The sequence below is a fragment of the Jaculus jaculus genome, chromosome 14 (assembly GCF_020740685.1).
Source record: "Jaculus jaculus isolate mJacJac1 chromosome 14, mJacJac1.mat.Y.cur, whole genome shotgun sequence".
NCBI lineage: Eukaryota > Metazoa > Chordata > Mammalia > Rodentia > Dipodidae > Jaculus > Jaculus jaculus.
Window position 1 is genome coordinate 10,431,146 of NC_059115.1, and position 18,222 is coordinate 10,449,367.

Consider the following 18,222-nt stretch of genomic DNA (forward strand, 5'->3'; position numbering starts at 1 on the left):
AATTATATTCTTGTTTCTGTTCCTGTCCTCAAGGATGACAGAAGCCTGTCACTATGCCAACTGGAACATGTGATTCCAGGGTAGAAATGAATGCTGTTGTCAGCCGTGTAATGTGTGGACAGAAAGTCCAGGACACTGAACCCAGCCTTCTATACACTATAGGAATGGCTCCCATAAGCCACTTAAATCTGCCTGTTATTTTAGCATCTCGTTCAAAGGAATGTGACATTACCCGAGCAGAAAAAGAAGAAAAACTGAACTAGAAACACAGTCACACACATTTTTGCCACTGAGACACTATCACCCATGTTGCTCCTAAGGAAATCACAGTAAATCCCTTCAAAGAGCTTCAAAAAGGAAATTCCTGGGTCAGTCATTCTCTTTCCTACTGGTTTCCTGCAAGGGGTGAGCTCAGACCTGAGGTTAGATCATTTTCTCCGTGTGCATTTGTCTCTAAGAATGTGACCATATCTGAGAGCAGCTCTCTCCCAGCTCCACTGCACTGTCCTACTTTCAATGGCTGCCAAATTGGGTTTAGAAACTCACTTTAAGCTGGGCATAGTGGTGTACGCCTTTAATCCCAGCACTCAGGAGGCAGAGGTAGGAGGAGGATCACCGAGAGTTCAAGGCCACTCTGAGACTACATAGCTAATTCCAGGTCAGCCTGCATCAGGGTGAGACCTTACAACAAAATAACAAGAAAAAAAGAAAAAAGAAGGAAACTCACATTCTGAGTCCTCTGTGAGATCAGGTATGTCATGGAGATTCAGGGGTCAGAGACAGCAATCCCATGCACACCAAGGAAGAACATAGTATCTCAGGGTGAGGCTTTCATATACTGAGACCTAATCTCCCCTGTGATCAAGGTGATCATGTCACAGGAGACAGTGATGACAGTGTCTGTTTAGGGAGATGACATCAGTCCTGAAAAACACTTCTTCCTGCCACGAACTAGAAGAAACTTCTGTGTCATGACCTCCTGTAAAGGGTTGGGATTTTCTTCTGGAGTGTTAGCATCAGAGACGGTGTCCAAGGAATGGCAGACTCCAGAGGTTGGATTCTGATTAAGGGGAGTTTGGTTGAAAGGAAGCTGTGACTTGACTTTGTGTTCCCCAGGAGTCAGACACCCACAGTACACTGAGTGTACAAACTGCAAATGCCCAGACCACAGATACACATGAACATTTGACCTTTATTACAGCAAGCAAACTATTCTTAGCTGAGTATGGTGTTGCAAACATTTAATCCCAGAACTTGGGAGGCAGGGGCAGGAGGATTGCTGTGAGTCTGAGGCCACTCTGAGACAACAGAGTGATTTTTCAGGTCAGCCTGGGGTAGAGTGAGACCTACCTCCACAAATAAATAAATACATATCTACATACATAAATACATATATACATAGATTCCTATAGTAATTACATGAATGTGGAAAGGACTTAGTTTTTAATTTAGAATACTTATTTTTATTTATGTATTTGAGATGAAATATACAGGGAGAAATAGAAAGAGAGTATTCCTTCTAGCCCCTCCAAACGAACTCTAGTCACATGTGCCACCTTTTGTATCTGGCTTATGTGTGTCCTGGGGAATGAAACCAAGGTCCTTTGGCTTTGCAGGCAAGAGCCTTTACCACTAAGGCATCTCTACAGCCATGTCTCTTTTTCAAAATTTTTTTAATTAAAAATTTACATGACTATAAACATACCCCATGGTAATTCACCCTTCCCCCCACTTTCTCCTTGAAATTCCATTCTCGATCATAGTCTCTACAATCTCAATCAGTCTCTTTTATTTTGATGTCATGATCTTTTCCTCCTAACATGATGGTCTTGTGTACGCAATATCAGGCACTGTGAGGTCACAGATATCCACGCCATTTATGTCTGGGGGGAGCATGTTGTAAGGAGTCCTACTCTTCCTGAGGCTCTTACTTTCTTTCCACCACCTCTTCCTCAATAGACCCTGAGACTTTGAAGTTGTGATAGAGATATTTTAGTACTGAGCACTCCGGATACTTGTTTCTAGCACCATGATGCCTTCTGAGTCATTGTATGGTCACTCCTATCTGAAAAGAGAAGATTCTCTATCATAAGTGAGGTTAGCATTAATATAAACATATGAACATCAAGAGAAGTGCTTACTGGGCAGTTTGATAAGCATAGTATATACATTTAGCCAGATAGCCACAGACGTTAAACCCCTAGGGCTCATGACTACCCCTGTTTTAAGTTTTCATTAACAGGGATGTATTCCCTCCCATGGAGAGGGCCCCCAGGGAAAGAACTTATTTTGAGACATGGATATGTGATGGTCAACACAGTTGTCCTATCTACGCACAAAGTTCCTATTTCTGAACATATCCTCTTCCCCTGGCAATGTTTACGCTGATTTTTCTTTTTTATTTTTGAGGTAGGGTCTCACTGTAGACCAGGTTGCCTTGGAAGTCACTCTGTATTCTCATGGTGACCTCAAGATCAAGCGAACCTCCTACCTCTGCCTCCCTCCAGAATGCAAGGACTAAATGCATGAACCACCACACCCAGCTTAGTCTGATATTTTCAGGACATTTGAGGTACTTTGTCTTTGATTTATATTCTCTTCTTCCTTCTTCCTATTTAATGGTATACAAATCTCTAAGGTTTGAAACAATCTACTTGGGTCAGTGAGGCTCACAATGGGATTACACAAGGCCTTAGTTCAGGCCAGTGCTCATGTCCCTCATTTCCTATTCTGGTTCTAAGGCCATGCTCTGACTTCTAATTGACTCTTACCTATCACTGTAACAGAAGTTGAAGTCAGATGTATGCTCCAGAGAGTGTCTTGGCACCAGAGACATTCCCCTCGTTCCTGCCACCAGAGGAAGTCCCAACTTGCTCCTGTGGGTCATGGGATGCACCTGGACCTGTGAAGGCTAGCATGGGTTACAGCAGGTTCAGCTCTTCAGAGTCCCCATTGGATTCATGTCTGTTCTGTTGGGGGGCGACTGAAGTGACCTCTCCACCAAGGACTCACTTCTACTTGAGAGGTCATTATCTTAAATCAATTTATTTAGGGAAATTCTTTTATTTAATTTACTTTTTTAACCTTTATTTACTTGTACGGAAAAAGAGATAGAGACGAGAGACAGATGGAAATGATGGGCATGCCAGGACCTCCACCAGCTGCAAATAAACTCCAGATGCACACACCACCTTCTGCATTGGCTTTACATGGGCAATGGGGAGTCAAATCTGGGCCATTAGGATTTGTAAGCAAGTATCTTATCCCCTGAGCCATCTCTAAAGCCACAACAAAAATTCTTCAGGAGTCAGTGTGGTTGTGAAAATTAGAAGACAAAAAGACTGAGAAAAAGACCCAAATAATTTTTGGCTTTTGTTTTTTTGTGAAAGATATTTCATGGTGTGACTAGTGATTTAACCTACATGTAAAGGATTAGTGTGCTGTAAGCACACACAGAAACACCAGAGCTATTCAGATTGGCCCGATTCCTTTTTTTTTTTTTTCCTGAGAAATATGCATATACTACAAAGGAAGTGTGAGCCTGGAAAATAAGTCCACTTAGGAATTGCATTGGTTACAACTTTTAAACTCTTTGTAGTGTGCGGGTTTACTTAGATGAAGATAGTACGTAGCTTGCTAGGTATTCAGGAAAGGGATCTTGAGAGGCAAAATGTCACTCTCTGCACTTTACTAAACCTCAGCTACTCCATGACAGGGACTTTGCCTTTTTTCCTTGTCTTAAGAATGGAACGCAGCCAGGCATGGTGGTACATGCCTTTAATCCCAACACTTGGGAGGCAGAGATAGGTGGATCACCTTGAGTTCAAGGCCACACTGAGACTACATAGTGAATTCCAGGTCAACCTGGGCTAGAGTGAGACCCTACCTCAAAAAACCAAATAAATAAATAAATACATAAAGAAGAAGAATGGAATGGCTAAAATGAATGTTTAGATTTAGGCATTGATGTCGAGTGCCCTGGGAGAGAGAAGCCAGAAAGCCTCCAGCTGGACGTGAGATAAAGAACCCGACAGATAAGGAGAGCTGAGGGGCTCTAAGAAGGCTGGACACGCTTAACCCCAAAGGTCGCCTTTATTTTTCATTTAGTAGAAATGTTGTAAGGACAAATTGCATGCTGGTACAATTCCCCTCATCCTACTTCCCAGTCCACTGAGAGTCCTCCTCCTGGGGTGGTTGGTATTCACCATGGGTGTGTGGGTCGTGTGCTGTGAGAGCAGCAGTCAGTGGTTGTGTGTGTTGGGGGGCAGTGTCTCTGGATACCTTTTTCCACCCTGTGGCTCTCACAAGCTTCCTGCCCTCTGTCCCACAATATTCCCAGAGCCTTGGTGTGTGTGTTTTAAGTCTACTTTGGTGTTGAGTTCTGAGCCACTTCTGGATTTCTGCTTTGGCACACTCTGTGCGTCCTCAGTTTCTATGTCATCACCTGGTAGAGGTTGTCAAGCACTGTTGCCATGGGAGCAGCCCTGTTGCTCAGCTTGCCAATTCTTCTGTGGCTTTCCCTGGAGCTTAGCTGATGGGTGAGAGGAGGAGCATCTCATGATAGGGAGTCAGCTGCCTTTTAAAATTTTTCTTGATTTTATTTTCTTCCTATTGAGAAGCTTTTAGGTGAGAACCAAATTCTCAGCCACCCAGCCAGACACTCAAAGAGGATGCTGACCACTTTCCTGATTAGAAAGGAGGCCCATGGACACCCCGTGAAGACTCACGATTAGGTCGGAACTCCATTCTCCATATCCCAGTGCACTGATTGGGAATATCTACTTATTTCTCACAACAGAATGCCTTATAAACCATAAAACACCAGACTTATTCTCAAACAACTCAGGTCCCTTTGCTGGTAATTATAAGGAAATTTGTCCTTTGCTATTTTCGTGTTTCAGGATATTTTGTATAAACATTATTGTTTAAATAACTTTCTGTCCATAACAAATTTTCCCATTTTAAAATTGATCCTGTTCCTGGCATGGTGGCACACACCTTTAATCCCAGTACATTGGAGGGAGAGGTAGGAGGATCTTCATGAGTTTGAGGCCACCCTGAGACAACACAGTGAATTCTAGTTCAGCCTGGGCTAACGTGGTTAATTACTGGGTGGCTCATGATATGTTTTCAAACAAGCCTGGAGGCACTGACTTAGTAGAAATGTGTGAATATTGACATTTTGGCACGTGGCCTGCTAGCTCCATGGTAATTCTTACATCGACACAAGGTTGCTTTGCTCACAGCAAGATCCATAATACTATGTGTTGTAAAAACAGAATATTACATATCGGGTTAAGACTGGAAATTCACTGTCATGAGAGTAAAAATGCATAGCCAGAAAATAAGTTTTTTTTAAATGAACTTTCAAATTCCATGGTTTCCTTAGTTCCCAAGAGTTTACATGACCCCCTCCAAAGCTCAGGGAGTGTCACTGAAGATGGCAGGAAGGCTGTGAGATTCAGATTAAGACGTGTAATATTATGAAAGTCTGTCCTCTGGGCATGACAAGGAAGTTGCTGGTATTAGTTGAGAGCAGCTGTGATTTCCCACATAAAATCTCCTAATGTGAACCCATAGCTCTTTCCTTCCTAGAAGGGGTGAGTGCACTTGTTGGGACACACGGTCCCCTAAGGGAGACTCCTCCCTTCTGACTGAAGGATGAGAATTTTGAATTCCTGATCTTGCAGGGGACTCTTCATCAGTGGTTTAGCTGCACAAATGCTGCATACACTCCTGAATGAAAGTTGGTGTGCAGCTATTTCCTCGAATGGATGTACTCCCTTCTCATGGAGAAGGGAGGCTCAGGAAGCTGACTAAACTTTCAGGCTCTGGAAGTTCACATTAGAGACACAGAAAGATTAGAAAGTTACAAGATTCACAAGCTGTCTCCCTATCTCCCTAAGAATGTATAAACACCCAACCATTTCTGGGGCTCAGGAGTCCCACTTCAATATAAATACCCACAATAGGGACCCATGGGTGCACCACTGTGGCTTTTGTGCAACGGCACTGATGCTGAGGTGTGCCTGTTATTATAGCATTACCCATGCCCCTTTATGTTACAGCTCATGTTTGCTTCTGTAAATGCCTCTACCCCAAAAACATTCATTGGTTTACCAGATTATATGGGTAAAACTAGTTCTTAATTCTCTTGTTGATATCATATCTGTGCTAAGCTAGTGTTTGTTCACATATCCCCACAAAAAGTCACAACAAGACTCTGCCCACCCCTATTTAATTTAATTTATCTTAATTAATTCATTGGTCTTGTAAGCTATATTTGGATGGTGTGATGGTTTGATTTCAGTGTCTCCAATAAACTTATATATTCTGAATACTAGGTTCCCAGATGGTGGCTATTTGGGCATTGGCTCCTCCTGGAGGCATGGTATCATTTGGGGAGCCACATGAGTGTTATAGACAGCTTCCCCTTGCCAGTGTTGACACCCTCCTGTTGCTGTTGTCCATCTGATGTTGGCCAGGAGGCGATGTCCACCTTGTTCTTCTGCCATCTTCCTCCTTGCCTCATGGAGCTTCCTTTTGAGTCTGTGAGGCACAATAAACCATTTCCTCCCACAAGCTGCACTGGGAAGGGTGTCTTCTGCCAGCAATGTGAACCTGACTTCAACAGACGGGATCCTTTATTTGCCTGTACTAAGCACCCTCTCTGGGGGGACTGTGTTTTTATTCACCTCTATGCAGGGAAAGGCATGCAGCAACAGTAGACCATTATCTTATCCACAAATGTGGTACTCAATAGTAATTTACAATATATGAAAAGTCTGCTAATGTAAATTTAGTAGAAAACAAAGGGCAGTATGTGGATAACAGTATAAATAACTTAGCTGTGTAGACAGATGTTATGAAGTTAATGCATGTTGTATATAATTTTTAATCATGTCAGTGTCAGGTGGCATTAAAAATGTTCCAAAGTATGATCTCAGATATAAATGTTGTAATAAGTAAATATGAGTCATTGTACTGTTGGAAGTTACCTAAAGACAAATGATGTGAAAACATCCGAGGAGGTCAGGTATGGTGGCACATGCCTTTAATCCCAGCACTCAGGAGGCAGAGCTTGAAGGATCACTGTGAGTTTGAGGCAACCCTGAAGCTACATAATGAATTCCAGGTCAGTCTGGCCTAGAGCTATATACTACCTTAAAAGTAAAATGTCAAACAAAACAGAATGAAACAAACAAAACAACAACAATGAAAAACATAAAAGAAAAAATAACAAAAACAAACCAACCAAACAAAGAAACCAAAAGCCTTAGGTGTTGCTAAAACTTCTCTCATAAGAAGTACGAGGTGCTGCAGATTCCCCAGATGCATGAAGAGGAAACATCACCCATCTTGATATGGGTCACTCCAGCATGTTACTGGCATAAAAACAGGAGTGTAGATCAATGGAATAGACTTGAGGACCCGGACTTTGGGTCAAGCAGTTTTAGCTACTTGATATTTGACAATATAGGCTGGATAAAAGACAGCATCTTCAACAAATTGTGCTGGACAAACTCGATAACCATATATGGGGTCCTTCCTGATCAGGTAGGTAGTGCTGAGGGAAGAACCAGGCCTGCTGGTTCCTCCCTAGGGGCTGAGGAGGATGATGAGCATCAGATGACTCAGAACTCTCCTGGACACCAGAGAAAAACCGCACTGTCAGGCATCTTTTTGATGTAGGAACTCACAGAAAAAACTTGCTTTATTACTCTGAGCAGTTGCCTATATCATGTTGGGGATGAAGGCGGGGATTTTGGGATTGGGGAAGAGGTAAAGGCCAATAGTAAACTTTAATTATTAGAATGGTAATTACAATTGCCACATGGAGGTGGCAGGCCAGAAGCCATTAGGCGTCTTGCTGAGACCTAGCTGGCCAGAGACAGGTCGCCAAACTTTAGCTAGGCTCAGGAAGTTCCACTAGGCCTCATGCCTGGGCCTTTCTGAGCCCAACATCTCCTCCTTTTGTTTTTGTAAGAGCATTAGTTAATGTGGCCCCTGTCTTAGGTTGTCCCCCTCTGGGGATCTTACCCATCATTGGTCACATGGAAGGCAGGGGAAGTGGCAGCGGGTCATCTGAGGAACTTAATTCCTGAGTTGCCAGCCTATGGTAATGTATCTCGACCTGATGAAGTTTTATTGTCTCTAGCCACAGGTGAATTAATTGTGTAATTTTGTTAATTATACAAGGCCCGGCATTGAGTATAAGGAGGAGGGGAAGGAGGGGACCAGGTATAGGGAGAAGGTAGAAACTTAGAAACTAAGAAGTCATGTAGGCCCATCTGCAGTGGGTAGTCCTGGAGGTCACGCTGTCTCCTCTCCAAGTATTTCGGGAGCTTCTTAATCTTGTCCTGGATGATTTTTGATTTATTGGAGTAAAAGTGGCATTTTTTTTTCTGTAAAAACAAACATATGCCTATCTTTTTGGCTGTTAGTAGGTCTAATCCTCTCCTGTTTTGTAGGACTACCTCAGCCAGGGAATCTAGCTTCCAGAAATGATATCTACATCTGTGATTAAGGTGGCTAGGGCACAAAGGCCCATCCAATTGGTGGGCAGAAAGTTATAGGCCATCCCACCTCCACAGACATAAGCCATTCCAGAAGGCAGGCAGCATTGAGTGCTGGGCTCAGTTGTGTTAAAAGTACAGAAGGTAGGATGGATGTATCCCACATCTATACTGGAATTGTTAGGGGAGGGTGGGGCCCAAATGCAAGCTCCAGAGGAAATATTGGGAAAATCTGTATGGGGTTGGGGAAGGTGGCTGAGCAGTTTTTTAAGGTCATATGGGCAACTGTACTACAAGCATCCAGAGAGGCCCAGATATTTTAAGTCTCTCGCTGGTACCCAGATGGGTTTTTCTTTTGATAAAGTTTTTCATGGACAAAAATTCCATGAGTTTTACATAAGTTTCTATCAAAAACCTCCTTTTTGTTACAGAGTTTTTGTACTTTAATCACTTCTTAATACAAAGGTTGGGAAACAAACAAACCCTTTGATCTTAATAATATAAACATAAATATTAAGGAATGGCCAGTTCTTATCAGTAACACTGATTGTTTATAATCTTGTTTACATGTAGGTGCTAAAGTCTTGCTGTCAAATGCCCTAGAGCTATGGATACAAGGCCAGACAAATGGCTTTAGATAATTTCCCCTTTTTTATTTATTATTTATGAACTGGGCCCCTCCGGGCCTTGCTGTAGAAAGACTGTGTCTGTCTTAGGTTGTCCTCTATGATATTTGGGCCTCACCCGTCATTGGTACATGAATTCCATCATTCATGCCCTGTCTTAGGTTGACCAAACTTGAGAGAATCTTACCCATCGTTGACTACCAGCCTCTGTAGGGTCTTTAAGATAATGTTTCAGGAAGCCGGGGTCGTGTCCGTAGCTGGATCCCATGTATTTCTGTTTGGAAATCCATAAAAGATCTTAAAAGGCATTTAACGAGTATGGGCAGAAGACACAAAATGAGCAAAAGACAAACACCTGTATTAGCAAAGCTTTCTATCCAAGAAGTGAGAGAATTCCATCCAGGCAAGGCAGACTTAAAAGTAGATATTAAGTCATTAGCAGCTTTAGCTGTATCAAAAATAAGCTGATTATTTTGTGAAGACAAAATCTCTGAATGTAACTGAATCAGATCTAAGGAAATATTATCGTTGTGCCAAATATCTCTTAAATGTATTTTCCCAATGCTGTTAGCTGTTATTATATTTTTTAGAAGTAACACAAATCCATTGAAAATCTATATGACACTCCAGATGAGTTTTAACTTTTCATTCTATTAGATAGAGCGTGTAACAGGTGAAACTGTATTTATGGTAAGTATCAAGCCCAAGATCTTAAAGAGAGGTATAGTTTGCATTTTTCTGGAGCTACTTTAAAGCTGTGAGTATGAAGGATAGTTAGACATTAAAAGTACAAGCCTAAAGCCTAAAGCCACAGTACACTTCAGGAACTCCTGCTAGGCACACTTTGTATATCTTTAGATTGAAATCTGAAACCCTCCATCACACCTTAAGATAAACAATTGAAAATATTGGGGGCCATTGATTTAAATTATCACATTCCGGCCCTGGAGCCCAATAGATTTATAACCATCACACATTATAAATTGTTAGAAAAATTTAAAAAATTAAGGTAAATAAGGCCTTTTTTAGTTGGTTGTGTGGGGGTAAGGATTTTCCCTTTCGTTTTTGTAATTGAGACTTGACGGTTTGATTATATCTTTGAATGATAACCTGGCCCTGGGGGTTGTATGGAATGTCTGTGGAATGTGAGATTTTCCAGGTCTGGAGAAAATCTACAAAAGCCTTGCTTACCAAGTTGGGGCCATTATCTGTTTTAATTTGATAAGGCAGCCCAAGCATGACAAATATTGAAATATATGATGAATAGTATGTTTAGAGCTTTCTCCGGCATGTGTCGATGCCCAGTAGGCGTGGGAAATGGTTAGTGAGCTCACTCACCATGAGAGGACGGACTTTTTCCCTATCCCCAACTGGGTCAGTCTAAGTGTGCCACGTGGCAGTATCCCAGGAAGTGGATTGCCTGGCATTTCCCAGTAGGGGAGGGTTGGGCATATGCTGCCAGGAGGGATGCCATCTATATAAATTACCAAATTTCTCCCCTGGCTCTCAATAGATTTGTAACCATTATATATTATAAATTGTACTTGGTTTAATTTTAAAGGTCCCCAGAGTTTTGATTAATTTAAGATATTAAGATTTGTAAAATTAAATAAGTTAAAGATTTTTAATTTAAACTCAATTTTTGTATTTGTAATTTTAACTTGTTTGAGGTCTCTTTAGCTTAAAATCTTAAGTGTCAGCTGGGCATGGTTGCACACGCCTTAATCCCAGCACTTGGTGAGGTGGAAGTAGGAGGATTACCATGAGGTTTAGGTCACCCTGAGGCTTTATAGGGAATTTTACCTCTAGAAACCAAACCAAAACAAAACAAAAAGTTAAATCTCTTAATCTAATATCTCTAGCTAAGTATATTAGTCTACTACAAATTTAACCTTGATTAAACTCTCTGGGTCTGGGCAGCAGGACGTAACCAGCCCTTATGCCAGTAGCTCAGTTCCAGTGAAGTTCCCTGTAGTCTTTCTTCCCTCTTAGAAAGCTTATAAGCCAAGCCTTGAAGTTTAATGCTGTCTGCACTTAGAATTTTTAAATTTTTATCTGAATAGTCCATAAAATGTGGCTTACCACTCCAGAAGACACCTTTAGTTGTAAGCATCAAGTTTATGCCTATTTTTTTTTTTAAAAAAAACAAAGGTTAAAAAAGATTAACATCCACATGGTCAGGTTTATCTCAGCTCATCAGACAGCTTTAGGTTTGCTGAGATAAATTTATAGACCAGGTACAGTTATGAAGGAAGGAATATTTATTGAAGCTTACAGATCCAGGGGAAGTTCCATAATGGCAGAAACAGTTGGCCGGCCTTCACAGGACCAAGCAGAGAGAGAGAGAGAGAAAGAGAGAGAGAGAGAGAGAGAGAGAGAGAGAGAGAGAGAGAGAGAGAAAGAGAGAGAGAGAAAGAGAGAGAGAGAGAGAAGTACAAACCTTTAGAAATATATGAAGATAAAGAGTTTCCTTAGATACAAGCATACAATAAGCAAAGCCAATAGATTACACATAAATGGGAGAAAATATTTGCTGGTTATCCAACTGACAGAGGCCTGATCTCTAGAATCTACCAAGAACTCAAAAACCTAAACAGTAAAAAGTCAAACAACCAACTCATAAAATGGGGCAAAGAGCTGAACAGGCAGTTCACAGAGGAAGAAATAGATATGGCAAACACACAGTTAAGAAAAGTTTCATCATCTCTAATCATCAAGGAAATGCAAATTAAAAGAACTATGAGATTCCACCATACCACAGTAAGGATAGCAAACATCAAAACATCAAGTGAAAATAAATGCTGGTGAGGATGTGGAGAAGTAGGAACACGCATCCACTATTGGTGGGAATGTAGGATGGTACAACCACTTTGGAAAGCAGTATGAAGACTCCTGAAAAAGCTGACTATAGAAATACCAACGGACCCAGTTATTCCCTTACTGGGCATCTACCCTAAATCCTCCAAGCCTCAGGAGAGAGAAATTTGCTCAACCACCATGTCTGTAGCGCCTCAATTCGTAATAGCCAAGAGCTGGAATAAACTAGAAGAATGGATAACTAAGACGTGGTATATCTACGCAATGGAATTCTACAAAGCAGTAAGAAGAAAATGACACAATGAAATTTGAGGAAAAATGGTTGAACTTGGAACACATCATTCTCAGGAACTTACCCAATAACAGAAAAAAGTCTCCACATACTTGCACTCATCCATAGCATCTAACATGCATATACCCAAGATTCCTTACATACCCAGCAAGCATCTGATGGACTAGACCATAGGATGTGTGGGGAGGGAGGGGAGGGAAACGGAGGGTGTGGGAAACAAATATATAGACCCAAATTGTCATGTTACCATGAAATTCTACATCCTAAAATGCAGACCAAATGGCTGAACCTTCACCAGGCCCTTAGAGGGAAGGCCTGAGCCACAAGACACTACAGATAGTATGATGAAGACTGACCTTAATCTTCTACAGCTTATCTCTCTCCCTCCCTCTCTCTCTCTCTCTCTCTCTCTCCAACACTTTTATATTAGTTACTTTTTTCTTCCTTTTTTTAGTGGGCACTGACCTGTAACTCCCAGTACCAGCATGTGCCGATCATCCACAAGGAGCTTTTGATCAGAGAGACTTAAAAGGTTTCCTAAAAGAAAGACAGATTTCTGTCAAAGTAATTGATGACTCACAAAAGTTAGTGGTAAGACCCTACTGCTGAAGACACCTTATGTGGCTGACACATAAAATGGAATGGCATGGCTGGAATCTGTAAGATAGCCAGCCCCACAGTTAGTGCATTTAGTGCCAAAAGGTGCTACATGGGTGACTGGGGGAAACTGACCAAGATCTGTCCAAGCAACTCATGGTCTAACCTACTTAGCAAGAAATAATCTCTTGTGATGCTCACACACGTGCAATAGTGGCACACAGCCATGGTGGGGAAGCAACTGCTCTTGATTTGGCTAACTGATACCATCAGTGGTATGGGACCCATAGCTAGGTCTGGGAACCAAGTCAAAACTATATCCAAGCATAAGCCTGCTCTTCATTATCAAGTTACCACCAATCGTGGGCTACAAGAGGGCCTACACCTATTAAGTTTTCTATAAAAAAAGTAAGGGTTATTTCATTTGTCTGGTGCTTACTCTCCATTGGAGAATCTGCTTCTCTTTTTCAGATAGATATAGATCCTAAGGAGAGAGCCACCCATCATATCTCCAAAGGGCCCCAGCTGAAACTGAAAAATTGGTGAAACAAGCAAGGTGGCTGTTTTTATGGTGAACCAGGTAGCAGTACAAGTGTGAAGGAGATCAACCCAGAGAAAAATCAACTCCTACCTAGTCAGAGATCCAGAAACCCAGAGGTCCCAACACCTCATCATAGAAGCAGACCAAAAATGAACCCAAAATGGCTCAGGGAAATTTTGCATAAGAAGAGGGGGAAAGAATGTCAGAGTCACACGTGGGGTCATCATATGCAGATACATTTATCCTACCCTTAACTGTGGGCTAACTGCACAATGCATGAGCCATATACCTCAACAAGGAGGGGCCAAGGGGAGCAGGTAGGTCATGGATGTTCCTAACCAAATTGACTGTATTCAGTGAGTACAAAACGAATTAATAATAATAAAAAAGATACTTATCATAGGAAATGTTAGAATCATTCTATTTTCTAACTATAGCAGGTGACTTTACTTTCTATAACCTACTTCACTACATATTCCACTGACAACCTCCATTACTCTGAGAGGTAGAAACATTTTTGATGATAGCACTTGTCTGTAGAGACAATCAACATCCTGTAAATCAAATAAAGTTTTTGTTAGATTCATGAATATTTAGAGTCTTATACTTGTTATTCAAGAAGTGAGTGTCTGCCCATGATCCCACACCAGATTTCATAATGGTGTGACTTTCACCACCCCACTTTCCTATAAGTAGGGCCTGACATTCCAACTACAGAATCGTCTCCTTAAGTCACCTGTACAGCAGCTTACACTACACTGACTCACACCACTAGCTGGTAACTGAGGTGCTCATGTACAGGATACACTTTGGAGGACAGAGATGCATGTGGAGATTCTTACCTTCAGCTTTACCTACCATAAGTGTAGGCCGCGTGTAATGAACTCCCCTTGATCTACATTGTCCTCATGTCTGTGAGACAGTATAAACTCTGTTGAAATGTCACTTCCCAGGTTTTGCATTTTTCCATCCTGACACACAGTCTACTTCATTGTGTGCCTCTGTGTACAGGACTGATGAATAACCACCTCTATGCTGTCTTTTGTCAGGGGATCGGCCCAATCCCAACAATCTGAGGATTAGTGTTGAAGAGGAAAAAGTTATCTAAGAAGTACTTTACAGTCCTGTGATATTTCTTCCCTCCTGACCTGAGGTTATCTGATTTCTTGGTACAACAATGATAGTACCAAATTGTGAAACTTAAACAAATCTCAAAAACTTTTGTCTCTTTTACCAATTACCAGACACAATTGCTAGTGATAAATAAGTATATCCAAATGAGTTTTGAGACTAGTGAGAGAAACTTTGTTGCATCCATGGACACTAACAGTTCTCCTGGATGGCGAGGGGTGATTAGGACATAATGTTATTTTGGTGCAAGTCTCTGCAAAGGGAGCACACACTCTTTGTACATTATGTGCTTTCCTGATAAGATATCTCAAAGCACTTAAATCTGTGATCCAGGAGAACCCATAGAAATACTTTACTGAAATATGGGATGATGAATTGGGTATTACAAAAGAACTAGGGAATGAGTCTTTTTATAGAATTACTGGGAAAGGAGAGTCAAGCCCACGTTCAAGACAAACTAAAAAGCACACAATATTCTAAGATTATTATTATTAAAGCATCATAATTCATGATTATATTTAGGAATTATGACCTCCTGTCCACAATATTAAGAGTATTCTTTTTTTAAAAAAAATTTTATTTTTATTTATTTGAGAGTGACAGACATTTGCATTCTGACATCTGGAAATGTGTACCTCACAACTGCCCCCAGTTTATCTTTTTTTCAATTTTTTTTGTTTATTTTTATTTACTAATTTGAGAATGACAGACAACAGAGAGAGAGTGAGAGAGAGAGAGAGAAAGAGAAGAAAAGAGGCAGATAGAGAGAGAGAGAATGTGTGTGCCAGGGTCTCTAGCCACTGCATATGAACTCCAGACGTGTGAGCCCCCATGTGCATCTGGCTAACATGGGTCCTGTGGACTCGAGCCTCGAATTGGGTCCTTAGGTTTCACAGGCAAGCGCTTAGCTGCTTAGCCATTTCTCCAGCCCTCCACTTCATCTTTTTTTACTATTCACTCCATAAGGTTTCTCCTAAAATCAAAGGGCAAGTCCAGGTGTAGGAAGAAGAGATGGAGATAGATAGATAGATAGATGATAGATAGATAGATAGATAGGTAGATAGATAGATGGGCAGAGAGAAGAGATATTAGAGACTTAAGAGGAAAAAACATATATGTGTTTCTAAGAAGGACATTTTCAAGTAACAATTTTGAAAGATGATTCATTCAGAGGTCGTATACTCTAAGATGTCTTCCTAGTACTGAGAGTTTCTTTCCTCTGCTATTATGTCGTGGCCTCCGCAAGTCCTGCTTAATATTGAGTGCATCAACATTTTGATGTAATGGATGGAGGATGGCAGAAAGCATGTTACATCAAAATAGAAGAAATACTACTATGCAAGGGGAGGGCTGAAAGGGAGGAAAAGAGAAGAAGATTATTATGACCATTACAGTATGGTCATGGATTAAAAATCCCATTAAAAATTCAAAGGAAGATCCAATAAAAAAACATTTTTATTCTGTACTCTCATCAAAGAAGGATTAAATGGTCTCCCTCAATTCTGTAGTACTGCCATTATAGAAGTTGGAGGTATTGGGCTGGAGAGATGGCTTAGTTGTTAAGTGCTTGCCTGTGAATCCTAAGGACCCCGGTTTGAGGCTCAATTCCCCAGTACCCACGTTAGCCAGATGCACAAGGGGGCACATGAATCTGGAATTCGTCTACAGTGGCTGGAAGCCCTGGAGCACCCATTCTCTCTCTCTCTCTCTATCTGCCTCTTTCTCTGTCACTCTCAAATAAATAAACAAAAATAAACCACTTTTTTTTTTAAAAAAAAACTTAGTTGGAGTTATCTTGAGCTTATTACAATGATTCCTGCATAGTTACCTAAGTGCCCCACTTTCTGCATGCAGGTCAGGGTGGACATTTGGGAACTGAACCTGGGTGATTAGTCTATGCAGGCAAGTACCTTATCTGCTCAGACATGTCTCCAGGCCCCTGGTATATAAATTTTAAGAATATGTAGCTTTCTTATTTTACTTTAGAACATCACAAGAGATAGTACAAACCCTTCACATTATTATCTCAAAAAGGTACATTGTATGATATAATTGTTACCATAATGTTGGAAAATAGTTAAGGACAAAAGTTATAAAGATGTCTTAGGTGTTGCTAAAACTTCTCAAATATGAAGTTCATGAAGCTCTAGCTGCATGGAATGGATCTGAAGAATTAACATCACTGAGCATTTAATTGAGAGGTAGTCATCACTCCAGGTGGGCTGACATTAAAGTGCACGTTCTGTCACATGCACAGTCATTCTCAGCCTGGGCGCTGTGGATTTGTGCAGAGTATGCATGGTTTATTGTATAGCTATAAAGGATCATAAACATGGAGGAGGAGTTGGTAAATCTCCAGATGAATGAAGTCATGGGATGAACACAGAGAATGGAGCAATCTTAAAGAGGAGCGGAGATTTCATCAGGGGTGATTTCAAAGACACATCCTGAAATTCCTGTAGACAAAAGCAGGTAGAAGGCTTGAGAGATGGCTCAGTGGTTAAGGTGTTTGCTTGGAAAATTAAGGTCCCAGGTTCATTTCCCCAGAACCCACGTAAGCCAGATGCAAATGGTTAACATGCATCTGCAGTTCATTTCCAGTGGCTACATACTCTGACACGCTCATTTTCTCTCTCCTATTTTGTAAATAAACAAAATTAAAATAGAAAATAGTAGTTTAAATGGAGGTACATCAGGTGGGAAGATGAAATGGACAAATTTATTATAAAAATTATCATGAGAAGTGTCTTGAAATCTTGTGGTTTTGGTGGGTTTTAATCAATGAGATTGATACTTATGTACAGAAATTACATTCATTTAAAAGTAAACATTGGGCTGGAGAGATAGCTTAGCAATTAAAGTTTGCCTGCAAAACCTAAGGATCTATATTCAATGCCCAGTACCACATAATCACATGGACAGTGTGGAGCATGCATCTGGCATTCACTGGCAGTGTCCAGAGTTCCTTGTGCGCTAATTATACCCCCACCTTAATCTCTGTGTGCCTCTTTCCCTCTCAAGTAAATAAATAAGGAAAAAAAATTAAAACATAGACATTGCACCACATACTTCTGCTGCCCTCTAATGTGTGGGTTCTCTATGGTCACATTCCATGTAAGAGCACTCGGGTTCCTCATAGTCCTGCGGGCCTGGGAGAGACGCCAGAGTGAAAGCTCCCTTCCTGTTCTTAGGAAGTGACTGTACAAGGACACGCTTGTAATAAGCACTTCTTCTTCCTCCAACTTTTCTGGAATATTCAGCTTGGGAACATTGAAACATTTATGCTTTCCCTGTTTTTAGTTCTTCTTTAGTCTCTGATTCCTGAAAGCCTAAGGTTCCCGGCTGTAGGCTCGATTCCTCAGGACCCACATACGTCACATGCAGAAGGTGGCACATGTATCTGGAGTATATTTGCAGTGGCTGGAGGCCCTGGCATGCCCATTTTCTCTCTCTGCCTCTTTCTCTGTCTTCACTCGCAAATATGTATTAAAAATACACAAAAAATTTAAGTAAAATTTGGGGTTCGACAGATGGCTCAGTGGTTAAGGTGCTTGCCTGCAAAGCCTAAGGACCAAGGCTCGATGACTCAGTACATACATAAGCCAGATGAACTGAGACGTGCATGCATGTGGAGTTCATAAGCAGTTGATAGAGGCCCTGGACCATTATTTCTCGCCCCCTTATCTCTATTTAATTCTTTGT